Raw genomic sequence first — 14689 nt, 5'->3', positions numbered from 1 at the left:
ATTATCGCAGCCACTACATGGCAAACTCAACCACAATGACTGGAAATTTTTTTTATTTTTAAATTTTTTTATTTTTAATTATTTTTTTATTTTTTTTATTTATTTTTTTTTTTTTGGGGGGGGGGGGCCTTGTGGGAGGTTATATTCCATTTGTGGGAATGATGATTAACTTATTGCAAGGTATTATTATTATTATTATTTTTATTTTCGACAAAATCACTTGGTTATAATTGTAACATAAAAAAGTGATTGCGTCAAAAAAAAAATTGTATTACAATTTACATTTTGTCTGTACAATGATCATAGTTACCATTTTTTTAATATTAAGAAATGTAGTAATGTCTCACCAACTTTTAAATATATTGTGCATGGATGGTACTGGTGGAAAACCAATAGGTGTAAGAAAGCAGTTTGCTTTTACTATTAGCGAACAAATCATTTCTTGGTCAGTGTATAAAAATTAGGTTAACTTAATAATTACTGAAAAATCTAATGTCCTTATGTACGAGATGCCTTCTCTCACAAAACTTTACAAGTTAGATGACTCCTGTTGAATACTTTTTATGTTTGATATCTCTCAGAAATTTCTGTACTCACCTTTTTATCATACATTGTATTTATTTTGCCATATGACTCATTTTCACCCTACATCAGCAGATGACACACAGATTTTAGTATGTTGCAAAAGTTGGCACCAGGTTAGCCATTCTATCAACTTTCCTTCATCTGATTTCCCAATATGTAATTTATTTTTGCATCATTTCTGATCTGACACTTTATGTAAACTAGCTGCATGAATCTCCCTCTCTCTCTTTCTTTTAAGCTGCCTGAATCTCTCTCTCTCTTTCTTTTAAGCTGCATGAATCTCTCTCTCTCTCTCTCTCTCTCTCTCTCTCTCTCTCTCTCTCTCTCTCTCTCTCTCTCTGTGTGTGTGTGTGTGTGTGTGTGTGTGTGTGTGTGAGAGAGAGAGAGAGAGAGAGAGAGAGAGAGAGAGAGACTGTGTTTTTCATACCTTGTCATAGGGGAAGTTACTTTTGTGATACCAATAGTAAGACCAGTTTCATAACTAACTGTAGTACTGGTTGAAGAACAGCTTTATAATTAACTGTAGTACTGGTTGTATTGTGTATATTTTTTCAATTTTTGTAAAATATTTTTAGAATACACTTTTTACCATCAAACTCGTTTTCTGCCTTTTGTTGTTGCTTTGCAAATCCTGAAGAATACAATACAAGTGTGTGTGTGTGTGTGTGTGTGTGTGTGTGTGTGTGTGTGTGTGTGTGTGCGTGCGCGCGCGTGTGTGTGTGCATGTGCGTGTGTGTATCTATAGAGTTCCTCATGTCAACAATGACTTCTCAGCTAAAGCTGTTAAATTACTGTGGTACCAAAGCCAGATATCGAAATTTTCATTGACATAATTTAACTGTTGCGGTAACAAGGTTGTAGACCACAGTGTCTGTTCAACAAAACATGCACCAGTGTCCTGACCTAAATTCCAAACCCTTTCAAAACTTTAGGAGGTTAGGGTGTAAGACATTAATGACTGTTCCTCTTACTAAGGAGAACAAACTATAACTCATTACTATACATTTTGAGATGACAGTAACACTCACATGTAAGGTTTCTCTCCTGTTCAATTTCTGAATGGGGAACTTAGGATACGTCATCACTGTTGTGAATTCTGCACCAGTTCAATAGCCAGTCAATACCCTATACAGTCGTAATTCACAGTGCCTCAAGATCATCATTCACAGCACCAGGAGGAAACAGTTAGTGTGGTTGTTGAAATGTGCAAAGAACTATCACAGTAACTTGTCTGAACATCCAAAATTTGTCTTTCATAGTTAACACTTTATTTGTTGTTGAAATGTGCAAAGAACTGAATCAGTAACTTGTCGGAACATCCAAATATTTGTATTTTATAGTTAACACTTTATATTTTAACTTCATATTGTGGAACAAATTTTTATATTTCAGAGACACTGTTGGTGAATTCGAAAGTTAAATTAAAGCTGGCTTGGATAAAATATGCAGTCATGAGGTATATGGCAAAAATATAGAATTTGATTATAAAATTTAACAGAACAGAGATAGTGGAAATTCAAGCAATCACCAATTAGCTGTGGGGATCAGATGAGGACCATATTTTAATTTCTCCATCAGGCTGTAGTGGATGTAGTTTAGCATGAAATTGCCCCAAAGTGTGAATGATGTGACTAATTGATGACTACATTTGAGAATGACTCTTACAAGTACTTGAGCAGTGTAGTATAGGTATGGATGAAAGATGTTATAAAAATCCCATATTTGCACTTTTCTTTTTGAAAATCATTACATAATCCTGCACTTCGTGCTCCTAGGGTCACAATAATGTTTCTTAAATTCGTGCTGTGCACAACATTAGAATTATGGAAAATATCAGTAAATTTGAGCAGTTATTAATTCTGGGCAACATTACTATTTTACAAAACTACTGGTTGAATATTGACAGTTTTTACGATTTATCTCGATTGTGTAGTGGCTGTAGACCATTTAATTTCCATTTCTGTGGCAATAAACATTTGCATATATTATAAAATTTTCACCAATAGACACTTACATCAAAACATTTGCTTTTACTAATCATGAGAACATAATATTAGATAAATAATTTTAATTCTTTTTTGTAAATATAGGTATCTTTTATAATAATTTTCATTGTCTTTCATAAGTAAATTTCATTATGCCTTAAAAGACACAGTACATTTAAATTACATAATGTCATTGTCACTAAATAATTTTAATTTGTAAATATTTTATCAAACAATCCAGTTTAGAAATCCCTTAGGTGTTATCTTTGTTTTAACAAAGCTTTTTAACTGAATAAACTTGACTCTCACCATGAGTAAGTATGTAAACTGTTAAAGAATCATCAGAAATGGCAATCAACCTGAGGAATGTCCCTGTTATTTTCACTTAGGATGTAATATAACTTACATGAGGAAAGACACTGCTCACTTCTGTGACTGTTACTACAACTACAGAATATTGAGAAAGAGCAGCTAATCTTGAAACTTCGAGCTGATTTGGCAGTGCTGCAAGAAGAGTTAACAGTTTGGTATGCTGTAGTCGGCACTAAGTAGAGTTAGTTCAAGACCACGAGACTGCATTACATCAGTGCTTTCCAAAAAGGATCCAGGAGACATTACAAGTCCAATTGCTTCAGTCTAACTGCCTTCAATTGCTTCAATGCTTTGGAGACTGAGGACAAAAGCTTTTAGATATCTTAAATTCTGTAGCAGACTGTCAGTGCAGGGCATCATGTGTATGCTAAGTATAGGAAGAAAAGTTTTGAAGAAGATCAAAGAGGGCTTATTGCTGTGTATTAGTCCAGGAGGGAAATGTCAGAACTTGTTCAGAACACTGGGAAAAGATTACCAGGTAACTAGTGTATTTCAGCCAAGTGCAGGGCTTAGTAATGCCATCTGTGATGTAGGCTCTGTGAGGAAGGACCTTAGAAAAGAAAAATCATGTAATAATAGCAAGGGCATAGGTAAGAGTTTGGACTGTAATCACATTTATACAACTGAGGATGTCATCAGGCTGAGAATGCTTCTTACACTAGTGTGAAAATTGTGTCATTCTTGAGCAATATGGTAAGCCTTGGCATTCTATGGTACATGTTAATGCAGAGCTTGGAAAATCACTCAGAGGAAAGGCACAAATGGTTCAAATGGCTCTGAGCACTATGGGACTCAACTTCTAAGGTCATCAGTCCCCTAGAACTTAGAACTACTTAAACCTAACTAACCTAAGGACATCACACACATCCATGCCTGAGGCAGGATTCGAACCTGCGACCGTAGCGGTCTCACGGTTCCAGACTGTAGCGCCTAGAACCGCACGGTCACTCCGACCGGCTGGAAAACCACATTCATACATGGGTGTGACTGATGCTCACCCCTTTTTAACTTTGTTAAATTATAAATAGTGCGATTTGCATCTGAATGCTTTGTGTGGCTGATTGCTTGAGTCCATTGCATATCAGTGATTTCCAGTTCATCCACTAGACCCTTTTTTGGCAAATTAATCTGGAAAACAGAACAACGGAATAAATATAGTTACAGTTGAAACAGCTAGTAGTGCAACAATACACCACAGATTGGGCAGTTCCATGGGACATGATAGAAAATGCATGGAGTGTCTTCCACCAAACAACAGAAGCCATATAAATTAAAAAATATGAACTCTACATATCCACCCAGGAATATGTAAGTGTAGATGGAATTTTAGCAGACTTGTGCATATCAGCACATCAGATGGAAATCATTCAAATTGAACATATTCATCTTCATGGATACAATGTAGTACCATAGTATCAGCAGACTGGTGCACATCAGCACACCACATGGAAATCACTCAAATTGAACATATTCGTCTTGATGGATACAATGTAGTACTGTAGAACCAATAAAACGAAAGGGGAGTGGCTGTATATGCACAGAGTGGAGCTAAATCCCACGTCCTTCTGGTTGACAAACATTGTGTTGAACATCGTTTTGAATGCTCAACTACAATAGTGGATCAAGAAGCACACAGCTTGCAGTATTGAAAATTTGCAGACCACTAGCAGAGAGTACGGTATCTCAAGCTTCAAAAATCAATTAGAAACAGTTTCAATAAGATTATACAGACTTAGCTGGAATATCGTTTTTTGTGGAGGCTATTAACATTTTTCTTTTGACAGATAGTACTGACCCAACGTCACCTAGAGTTGTTGATGTTCAGCTTTGGATTATTTTCCACAGGAAAATTTCCTGAGAGTACTGAAGGATATAGTTCAACAGACCTTCCTCCCCCCCTTCCCTCCCCCCATGGACCATGCCCATTGGTGGGGTGGCTTACATGCCTCAGCAATACAGTTAGCTGTACCATAGATACAACCACAACGGAGGGGTATCTGTTGAGAGTCCAGAATGTGTGGTTCCTGGAGAGGGGCAGCCTTCTGAGTAGAGGCAGTGGCAACAGTCTGGATGATTGACTGATGTGGCCTTGTAACATAAAAAAACGGCCTTGCTGTGCTGGTACTGTGAACAGTTGAAATGAAGGGGAAGCTACTGCCATAATTTTTCCTGAGGACATGCAGTTCTGCTGTAAGGTTAAATGATGCTGGTGTCCTCTTGGGTAAAATATTCAGGAGGAGACTACTCAGAAGGTTGTCATCATCAGGAGAAACAAAACTGCCATTCTATGAATTGAGCATGGAATGTTAGATTCCTTAATCGGGCAGGTAGTTTAGAAAATTTGAAAAGGGAAATGGATAGGTAGAAGCTAGACATAGTGAGAATTAGTGAAGTTTGGTGGGAGGTGAAACAGGACTTCTCATCAGGTGAATACATGGTTTTAAATACAAAGTCAAATAGGGGTAATGCAGGAGTGGGTATAATAATGAATAAAAAAAATAGGAATGCCGGTAAGCTACAGTGAACAGCATATTGAATGTATTATCATAGACACGAAGCCCACGCCTACCACAGCAGCACAAGTTTACATGCCAATTAGCTCTGCAGATGATGATGTTATTGAAGAAATTCATGATGAGATAAAAGAAATTAAGATAGTTAAAGGAGATGAAAATTTAATGTTATGGGAACTGGAGTTTCATAGTAGGAAAAGGAAGCGAAGGAAACATAGTAGGTGAATATGGACTGGGGTAAAGGAATGAAAGAGGAAGCTGCCTGGTAGAATTTTCCACAAAGCATAATTTGATCATCGCTGACACTTGGTTGAAGAATAATAAAAGAAGGTTGTGTATGTGGAAGAGACCTGGAGAGAACAGAAGGTTTTAGATTGACTGTATAATGGTTAGATAAACATTTAGGAACCAGATTTTAAATTGTAAGACATTTCCAGGACCAGGTGTGATCTCTGACCACAATTTATTGGGTGTGAACTGTAGATTAAAACTGAAGAAATTCGAAGAAAAAAAAAAAGGTAGGAAATTAAGGAACGGGACCTGGATAAGTTGAAAGAACTGGAGTTTCATAGGGAAAATTAGGCAGCGGTTGACTAGAATAGGGAAAAGGAATACAATAGAAGATGAATGGGTAACTTTGAATAGATGAACCAGTGAAGGCAGGAGAGGATCAAATAAATAAGGAGACAAGGTCTAGTAGAAATCCTTGTATTACACAAGATTACTGAATTTAACTGATGAAAGGAGAAAATTTAAAACTGCAGCAAATGAAGCAGGCAAAAGGGAATATAAACATTTAAAAATAAACTGACAGGAAGCACAAAATTGCTAAGCAGGAATAGCTGAAAGGTGGACTAAGCAGGAATATGTGGAAGGAGTATATAGAGGATCTATACAATGGAAATGAACTTGAAAGTAATATTATAGAAAGGGAAGTGGATGTAAATGAAAATGAGATGGGAGATATGATACTGCGAGAAAAATTTGACAAAGCTCTGAAAGATCTAAGTGGAAACAAGGCCACGATAGTAGACAATATTTTGTTAAAATTTCTGATAGCCTTGTGAGAACAAGCCATGACAAAACTCTTCCATTTGGTGTGCAAGATATATGAGACAGGCAAAATACCCTCAGACTTAAAGAAGTATGTAGTAATTGCGATTCCAAAGAAAGCAGTTGTTGACAGGTGTGAAAATTACCAAACTATGAGTTTAATAAGTCATGGTTACTGCAAAATACTAACACAAATTCTTTACAGAAGGTTGGAAAAACTGCTAGAAGCCAACCTTGGGGAAGATCAGTTTGGGTTCCACAGAAATGTAGGAACATGCAACGCAATACTCACCCTATGACTTATATTAGAAGATAAGTTAAGGAAAGGCAAACCTAAATTTTTAGCATTTGTAGACTTTGAGAAAGCTTTTGATGATGTTCACTGAAATAATCTCTTTGAAATTCTGAGGATAGCAGGGGTAAAGGATTCTCTAAACACAAAGCAAAACACAATCTCAGAAATAAAGTTTGATCAGAGCTACACACGAAAAATCATCCTTTTGGTGTACTTAGGGACCTTGCCGGAGTCTTTGATTATGTGAATCACAGAGTTTTACTTGCCAGACTAAACCATTGTGGCATTAATGCCAATCCTCTTGTGTGGATGGAATCTTACCTCCATAAGAAAAAGCAGAGGTTTCATTAACAGACTGTGTCTCGTGTATGACACTAATCTCAGAATGGGGAAGCATAACTTGTGCAGTACCACTGGAATCAATACTGCCCCCACTCTTGTTCCAACTTCCATAAATGATCTTTCAACAACTCTGAAGGGCTGTTCAAGAACTGTAATGTTTGCTGGTGACACGAACATATTAATCAAAGGTCCAAACTCAACCCTAGCAGACACAGCTCCAATAATAGCTGAGTGAGCCCAGTTGTTCGGAGCTTAATCTCACAGCGGCTCAAATTATGCAATTTCAAACCAACAATAACGACCTGTTAGCACCAGAAGTAGACATTGACAGCCACACACTGAATGAAGTACAGTGCATAAAATTCCTTGGATTCCAGCTGGTTAATAAGTTAAAAATGGATGCAACACGTGGATAATCTAATCAAGAAGCTTAGCTGTGTCTTGCTATGCTGACCTAAAGGCAAAATTGTTTGCTTATTTTTCATATTTTCACTTCCAGTTGTCTTGAGGAATTATCTTCTGAGGCAGTGCACCTATAGTAAACTGTTCAGAAGATTTGATTTGAACAGGGAGACTAAAATGACTGTGGTCATAACCCATTATTGTTTGCACTGAAAAAGGGTTTATTGTGCAGTTTCACTCCCTGTGGTTCTAATAAAGCCAATTAGTACTCTTAAAGAGTAATAGGAGGTCCTTTACTAGTTCTTTATTAGACACAATTTCTGCAGGATGTGATACATGTATATTCTTTGTCTTTCTCCAACTCTTCACATTGGAAGACTGAGTGTGGTGTGGTTTCATCAACCTCAACACAGTCTGTATATAGTGGCTCCTTTCTCAATACCCATTGTGTGTTGGTGTTTCTTAAAGTTCCCTCTTATCATGTTCTTAATTTGTCTCCTGTTCGAGACAAGGATTACAGAACTTCTCTTAAAACATAGGTTTGACATTATTAGCTTGCCTTGTCTTTGTTTTTGGATCATAGTCTAATACTGTACATTCTGCCTTCTGATCCAGTTTTGTAGTTTTGATTTGATCATCAATTTAGTGAGTTTAGGACAGGTTATGGTCCAATAAACAGAGTCGTTGCACCTCTCCTGGCAGCCTTTCAGACTGTTCATTGCCACCAATTCTTGAGTGACCAGGGACCCGCAGCAGGTTTACGCTCTGCTTTCGCCTGGTCTCACAGTGGCTTTGTGGCATTCAGCAATGATCTTTGATCCTGTTGCAGGGGCAGATAGAAATTTCAGAGCTACTTTCTGTCTGAATAAATGTAGATACTACAGTCTCTGTAGGGCCTCCACACACACTCTGATAGCATATATTGCCAACTGGAATACCGTATCCAGCTTCCTTGAGAGATCACGTTCTTTAGTCTAGTCCGTACCCCGTACACCCTGATCCGAGCACCTTTATCTTTTTTTGACTTACCAGTAAACCAGATTATGTCTCCTGTATGGTCTCATAGTTCATTGCTCCACTGCTCCATACTTCCAAATGTTATCTGGAAAGGTTTATTGAAGCAGCGGGAAGTTATTGCATAGTTAGCCAGTATTTCCGCAATCGTTCCTATGTTTAGCATAATCCCCATTTCAGTGTGGGATTCTGGATATCCTAAGGGTATCCAGTTATTTCCAGTTTTTAGACTGTATGCCTCTTTCACTGCCCCAATTTTAACCCACAGGTGTAATGATGGCATGTTCCGCAAGGTCCTTATCCCAGCAGTGGGTGTACAGCTAATTCTGCCTGTTATGGCTGAGCCCCTTATTACAGTATCCAAGTTCTTTGATCAAAGATCTTGTCAAACATTTTGTCAAACTTCTTTAATTAAAGAACTTCACTGGAACTGTTACACTATTGTCAAATTTTTTATCATAGTTGTTGGAGAATGGATTCTGAACAGTTAACCACCTGTACAGCACCATTTAATTTAATACTGGTAGCAAGTGCATTGCTTAAAAAGAAAAAGAAACTGAAACAGTTGTGAGCAAATCCGTGGATAGAGAGAAGAGAAGCTCAAAGTGTTTACCAGAATTTGCTTAGTGCACTATTGTGCAAGGGCACAGAAGAGCCATGAAAATTATTTGAGAATGGATGAACAAACATATCAGTTTGTCTTTATGAATGTAGCCCCTCATATTTCTAAACAAGATGCTCTTTTAAGAAATGCCATATCTGCTAAAGATCATCTCATGGTGCTGTTAAGACTTTTAGCAACAAGTGAAACATATTGAAACTTGCAATATAGTAATCACATCCCACAGTGTACCATTTCACATACTGACCCAGAAATGTGTGAAGCAAAATATAAATCAGGAAAGGATGTATAACGTTAGGTTATGTTATTTGGAGTAACATTTATTTCACTTTATTGATAACACTTTTATTTCCACAACACCACAGACACCTTAATCCATTTAATTTCTTCCTTACATCGTCCACAGTGCAGCCTCTTCAAATACAGCTGATGTCTGCAACTGTTTCTTTATGACAGCGTAACCACTTATTGAGGTTTTTATAATCAGTGTGTTTGGTGTTATGAACAACTGCACATTCTTCGTTCTTGGAAATTATCAATATGGAGGTAGCTGCACACCAAGTAAACTCTGAAGTCATTTTACAGGTTACAATCAACTGAAGTGAGTCAAACAAGTATACAATATGGCGAACTTGGATCAAAGCTAGGTCCATGCTCTAACTTTGATCAAAGAAATCTGCCACAGCAGCCACTTCCTGTTCTACTTTGTTCCACCATGCTATACCCCCATAAATTATCACAGGTCTTACTACAGTTGTGTATATCCCGTACATACTCTTGGTGTCCAGTTTTTTCCTCAGGTTCTTCTAGTGCTCATAAGGGTACATTTCACCTTGGAACATGTATTCTTTATGTGAGAGGTCCACGATAGTTTTGCATCCAGCCACTTCACTATCCCCTCCACAAGTAGAGTGTCATCAAGAAGACTAAAATTCCAGTACATTTGCTGGATATGCTTTCTCGTAAATGGTACTACAACAGTTTTTTTTTTTTTTTTTTTTTTTTTCTGAATCTTGGATCCTGTTTCCTGCACTAGTCTTAACACAATGTTCAATGCCCATTGTGCCATGGTTCTAATAGTACTAACCAATTTGTAAAGTATTAATATGACTAAGTCATCCACATATCCTTGGCTAAAGTAGCCTCTACATTTATTCTCACTGACATGGTCTTATTGCACCTGTATATGGTGGTTTCAGTGTCATGCTCTTCTGCAGTTGTAACAATGGATTCGAAGGTGGTATTGCTAAAAGCCCCCTCGATATCCAGGAAGATGCAGAGAGTGATTACCAGAAAGTGTAGTGCTTTTTCCACCTTCCCAACAAGTTGGTGAAGTCCTGGTTCACATTATTAGCCCAGTTGAAATCCACGTTGGTTTACACACAAAGGAAGTTTAGTTATCCTCTGTTCCCTGATGTCCACATTAATCAGTTTTTCTAAGTACTTTAAAAGAAAGGAGGAGAGGCTGATCAGTCTCATATCCTTGGCCTTTGTATGACCAGTTCTTCCTAGCATCGGAATGAAAACAACCCTCAGTGTCCTCCAAGCATTAGGAATGATTCCTCCTGCTACGCTGGTCCTAAACAACCTGCATAGAAATCTAATTAAACTCTATCCTGCCTGATGCAGTAGAATTAGAAAGAAGGACTTTTTTTTTTAAATCAGTACATTCTCTGGCAGATTCTGAGCTCTCCCTTTGATTGCCTGTAAGCTAGTGCCTCTCAGAGATTGGAGATTGGTCTGTGTTGTCTGCCAGAGTGCACTGAGGAAGATGAACCTTCAGGAGCACATCAAGCATCTCATTCACTGTCCATGCATACACACCATCCTCTTGCCTTAGAGCAGGCTACCTCCTGTGTTGGTGAGGATTTTGTGAGGTGTGGTGCAAGTAGGTGTACCTTCTGTTTTCCCACAGAACACCTTCCAGTATGAGAGTTTCCCTCCCTTAATCACAAGGTTGTATTGGCAAGGGCCTCCAAATATTTTGCCCATTGGCCTGTCCTTCTTGCAACATTGAAAAGTCTTCTTACCTTCGCAATTCCAGGTTATTGTTCCTCCAAGGTACATTGCTGTTTGTGTACTTCTTGGTGATGGGCAATTTTCTAAGTATGAGGTCATAATGGCAGACATCACTCTGTCTGACATTTCCTCGAAATCTACTGGATTCCTTATCAAAATTCTGACTTCAGATAGGCATGAGTTGGGGTCTTTCCTATAAGTTTCCCAGTGTTTCTTCCTAGGATTTGTGTAGGGGTTGATTCTTGATGCTGAAATTTTTGACATTGTAGGTTTCAAATGACATGACAATTCTGAAGTAAGCCTGCTGCGTGGTTTCTGTAATTTTTATTACATCACATTTTTCTATATCACCCTATTTTTACAATCTCCACTTTTAAATCAAAAATTACATTGTTATTGCCAAAATTAAAAACACATCCAATCACATCAGAGGTATGCCCACTTCTACTCATTGTGCTGTACTAACAATATATCCCAGAGTCTACAAACTTTCTTGATAAAAGAAGAATCTTCACCAAGTTGTATCATTATTTATAAATGAGTCCAGAAATAAATTTGATAATTAGCATTAGATTGTGCAATTAATAATAGGAAATTTAAGTTTGCCAGATATTTTGTAATTTCAAATGTTTCTAAAAGAAAAGTAATATCAACTGTACATAAAGAGTTAGTACATATTGATTGTAACAAAGAAAATAAAGTTATTTATTTTAATACATTTTAGCCTGAGATATAATGCATCATACACAAAATCATATGAAATTCTTTTAGTTAAACAGCTGGGATAATATTAACCTGTTTAAAAGGTAGAAAGTATTTTTGGCATCAATAACTTCTGTTGAATAAATATAATGTTAGAGGCGGGTGTCCCTTTACAGTATCCCCCTCACAAAATTTGGAAACAATGCGTTTGCAAGATTTTGTGACAAGACTATAAGGTTTACCAAATGGTATACAAAATGATGTCAAAAAGGTAGAATACAGATGTATAGTAGTATCTGATATATAACATATTACAGAAAACATAAGAATAAGATCTACTATACATGTCATAATCTATACATACATCAGGACATTGCATACAGATTTTCAGGTCTGTGGAACATTCTTTCATGAGACAATTGATACAAAGTCAAAACCACATCACTGCAACACTGAACCACAGAAATAAATACAGATCAAGGTAAACTACTAGAATTACAAAGTGTAAGTTTACATCCATAAAATCACACCTTTAAAATCTCCAAAGGGAAGAGAAAAAAAAATTCAGAGCCTAAGTGTACAGCGAGTGAGCCGACTCAGAAAACTCCCGACGACGAGTATAGACCACAAGAATACACTCAGTCATGAGTAGGAGTATAGCACAAAATCAATCAACCACATAAATTGTATTTAAGGATATGTTGATTTGTGAAAGGACAAAATAATGAAAAAATATTGGGGCCTAAGCTTACGATGTGGGGACTGGTCCATAAATCCAAACCACATTGGGTACAAACCAGCAAAAAACGTTTCAACACAACAAAATGAATAAAGCTCATAATCATATCAATAAGTTCAATCATATGCAAAAGTAATTGTAAGAATCATCTAGCCTCAATCAATAGTTGTACACTCTCCTTGAGTACACACAAGTCGCAATGACAAGGGGTACTCAGAACAGAGTTAAGCATGAGTCTGCCCACAACTCAAGTTCCAGTCAGGTACAATATTGCAGTACTCAGGATAATTATTGGTAAACCGAGTCATAGTTAGCTTTGAATGATGACATAATCTAGTAGCTTGAGGACCAAAATACTGTATGAAAGCAGCCTCTTATATATCTTGTTATATTGTCTTCCACACTTGTCCAAACAAACTATCCTACATACATAAAGACCAAGAAGAATCATCTACAATTGATTAAAATTGATAAAAAAATACATACTGATTTTAAGTTACATAATATATTGGTAAGTTAATCCCCCTACTTGAATAAACATACATTTATGTGAAATTACACTGCTTTTAGCAGTTTTGGTTAACAATTTACAAATCTCACTCACAATACTGATGTAGTTGACAGCTGCTTGAGTACATTGCTGAGCACCTATGATCTCTCGTAAGTCGACTGGTCCAGCATGGTACACTCACACATTAGTGTGGGGAGTGAATCTGCCCACATCTTTCAGTTCTCTCCCTAGAGTTCTCATCACATACTCCAACAGATTGGTAGCTTCCTGTCTAGCACTCATATCAAATCCTGAAACATTGTTTTGTGTACTAAATATGATGTTCAATACCTTATTCACATCACACAGCATATGCTCTCCCTATTTATATTCCAAAAGCAATTATGTAGGCTTTATGTCAGATGAGATTAAAAAGTGTTCACATATGAAACTGTAATAAACAGAGTTAAATGCACTGAAAAAAGGAACTAACAAGGCAATATAGACAGATATACTAAGATATTATTCCTAATTTTTACGGTATAAATTATGAACACTGCCCCATTTCAAAATTGCAATAGGATCTACTCATTTAGTCTCATGGCATATATGTATCAAATGCTAAAGCACAAATCTATTACAAAACATAATTATATAGTGTATCATAGATTTTAACTCAATCAATAATAAGACAAAACTTTAGAAAACACATCATCTTACATACTACATTCATGGTAAACAAATCACAATTATACAAGTCTTATAAATCTACAAACATAGTGTATATTTCCTTCTAGCTAGGGCTCATTATGCAGACAAGTTCATAGGTCTTGTCCTCTATACTAAATGTTAACAGTACTTGACATTTTACACACTTGCTTTGCTTACCAGTAGCTCCTCTTATCTTTACACCTACAATGGGCATTTCCACAAAATTCTTACTATACTTGATCTTGTCTCTAAATCGTTCAGATATACCACAAATCGGGCCTACTGTATCTATCAAACAGTTACCTTCCCACTGATCAATCTTAATCTTAATATAAGGACAATCAAAATCTGAATCATCTTCTCTGTTATTAGACACTTCATGTAAAAGGATGTGGACCATATAGGTGATCTAAATGATTAATGGAAAATCTCATATAACGACGTGAAACAAATACTAACAAAGAGATAGAGGGGCTGGCCAGTACTTACCTCAGCTCAGTACAGCCGACAAATACACAAAATAGAACAGAAAATTTATGTTCCTAGCTTTCGGAACTTAGTTCCTTCATCAGGGAGGAGATACGGGAGGGGAAAGAAAGGGAAGAAGGTTAAAGTGGATTCTTTCCCCGCTCTCCTCCCTGATGAAGCAACAAAGTTCCAAAAGCTAGGAATGTAAATTTTCTGTTCTGTTTTGTGTATCTATCGGCTGTACTGAGCTGAGGTAAGTACTGGCCAACCCCTCTATCTCTTTGTTAGTATTTGTTTCACTTCATGTAAAAGATCATTTTCAATTTCATCAGTGCTACATCCACACTGTTTTTACAGGGTTTTATCAACTTTACTGG

The sequence above is a fragment of the Schistocerca cancellata genome, chromosome 7, assembly GCF_023864275.1.
Source record: "Schistocerca cancellata isolate TAMUIC-IGC-003103 chromosome 7, iqSchCanc2.1, whole genome shotgun sequence".
Taxonomy (NCBI): Eukaryota; Metazoa; Arthropoda; class Insecta; order Orthoptera; family Acrididae; genus Schistocerca; species Schistocerca cancellata.
The sequence above is the reverse complement of the archived record's forward strand: the minus strand, read 5'-3'. Positions refer to the sequence as shown.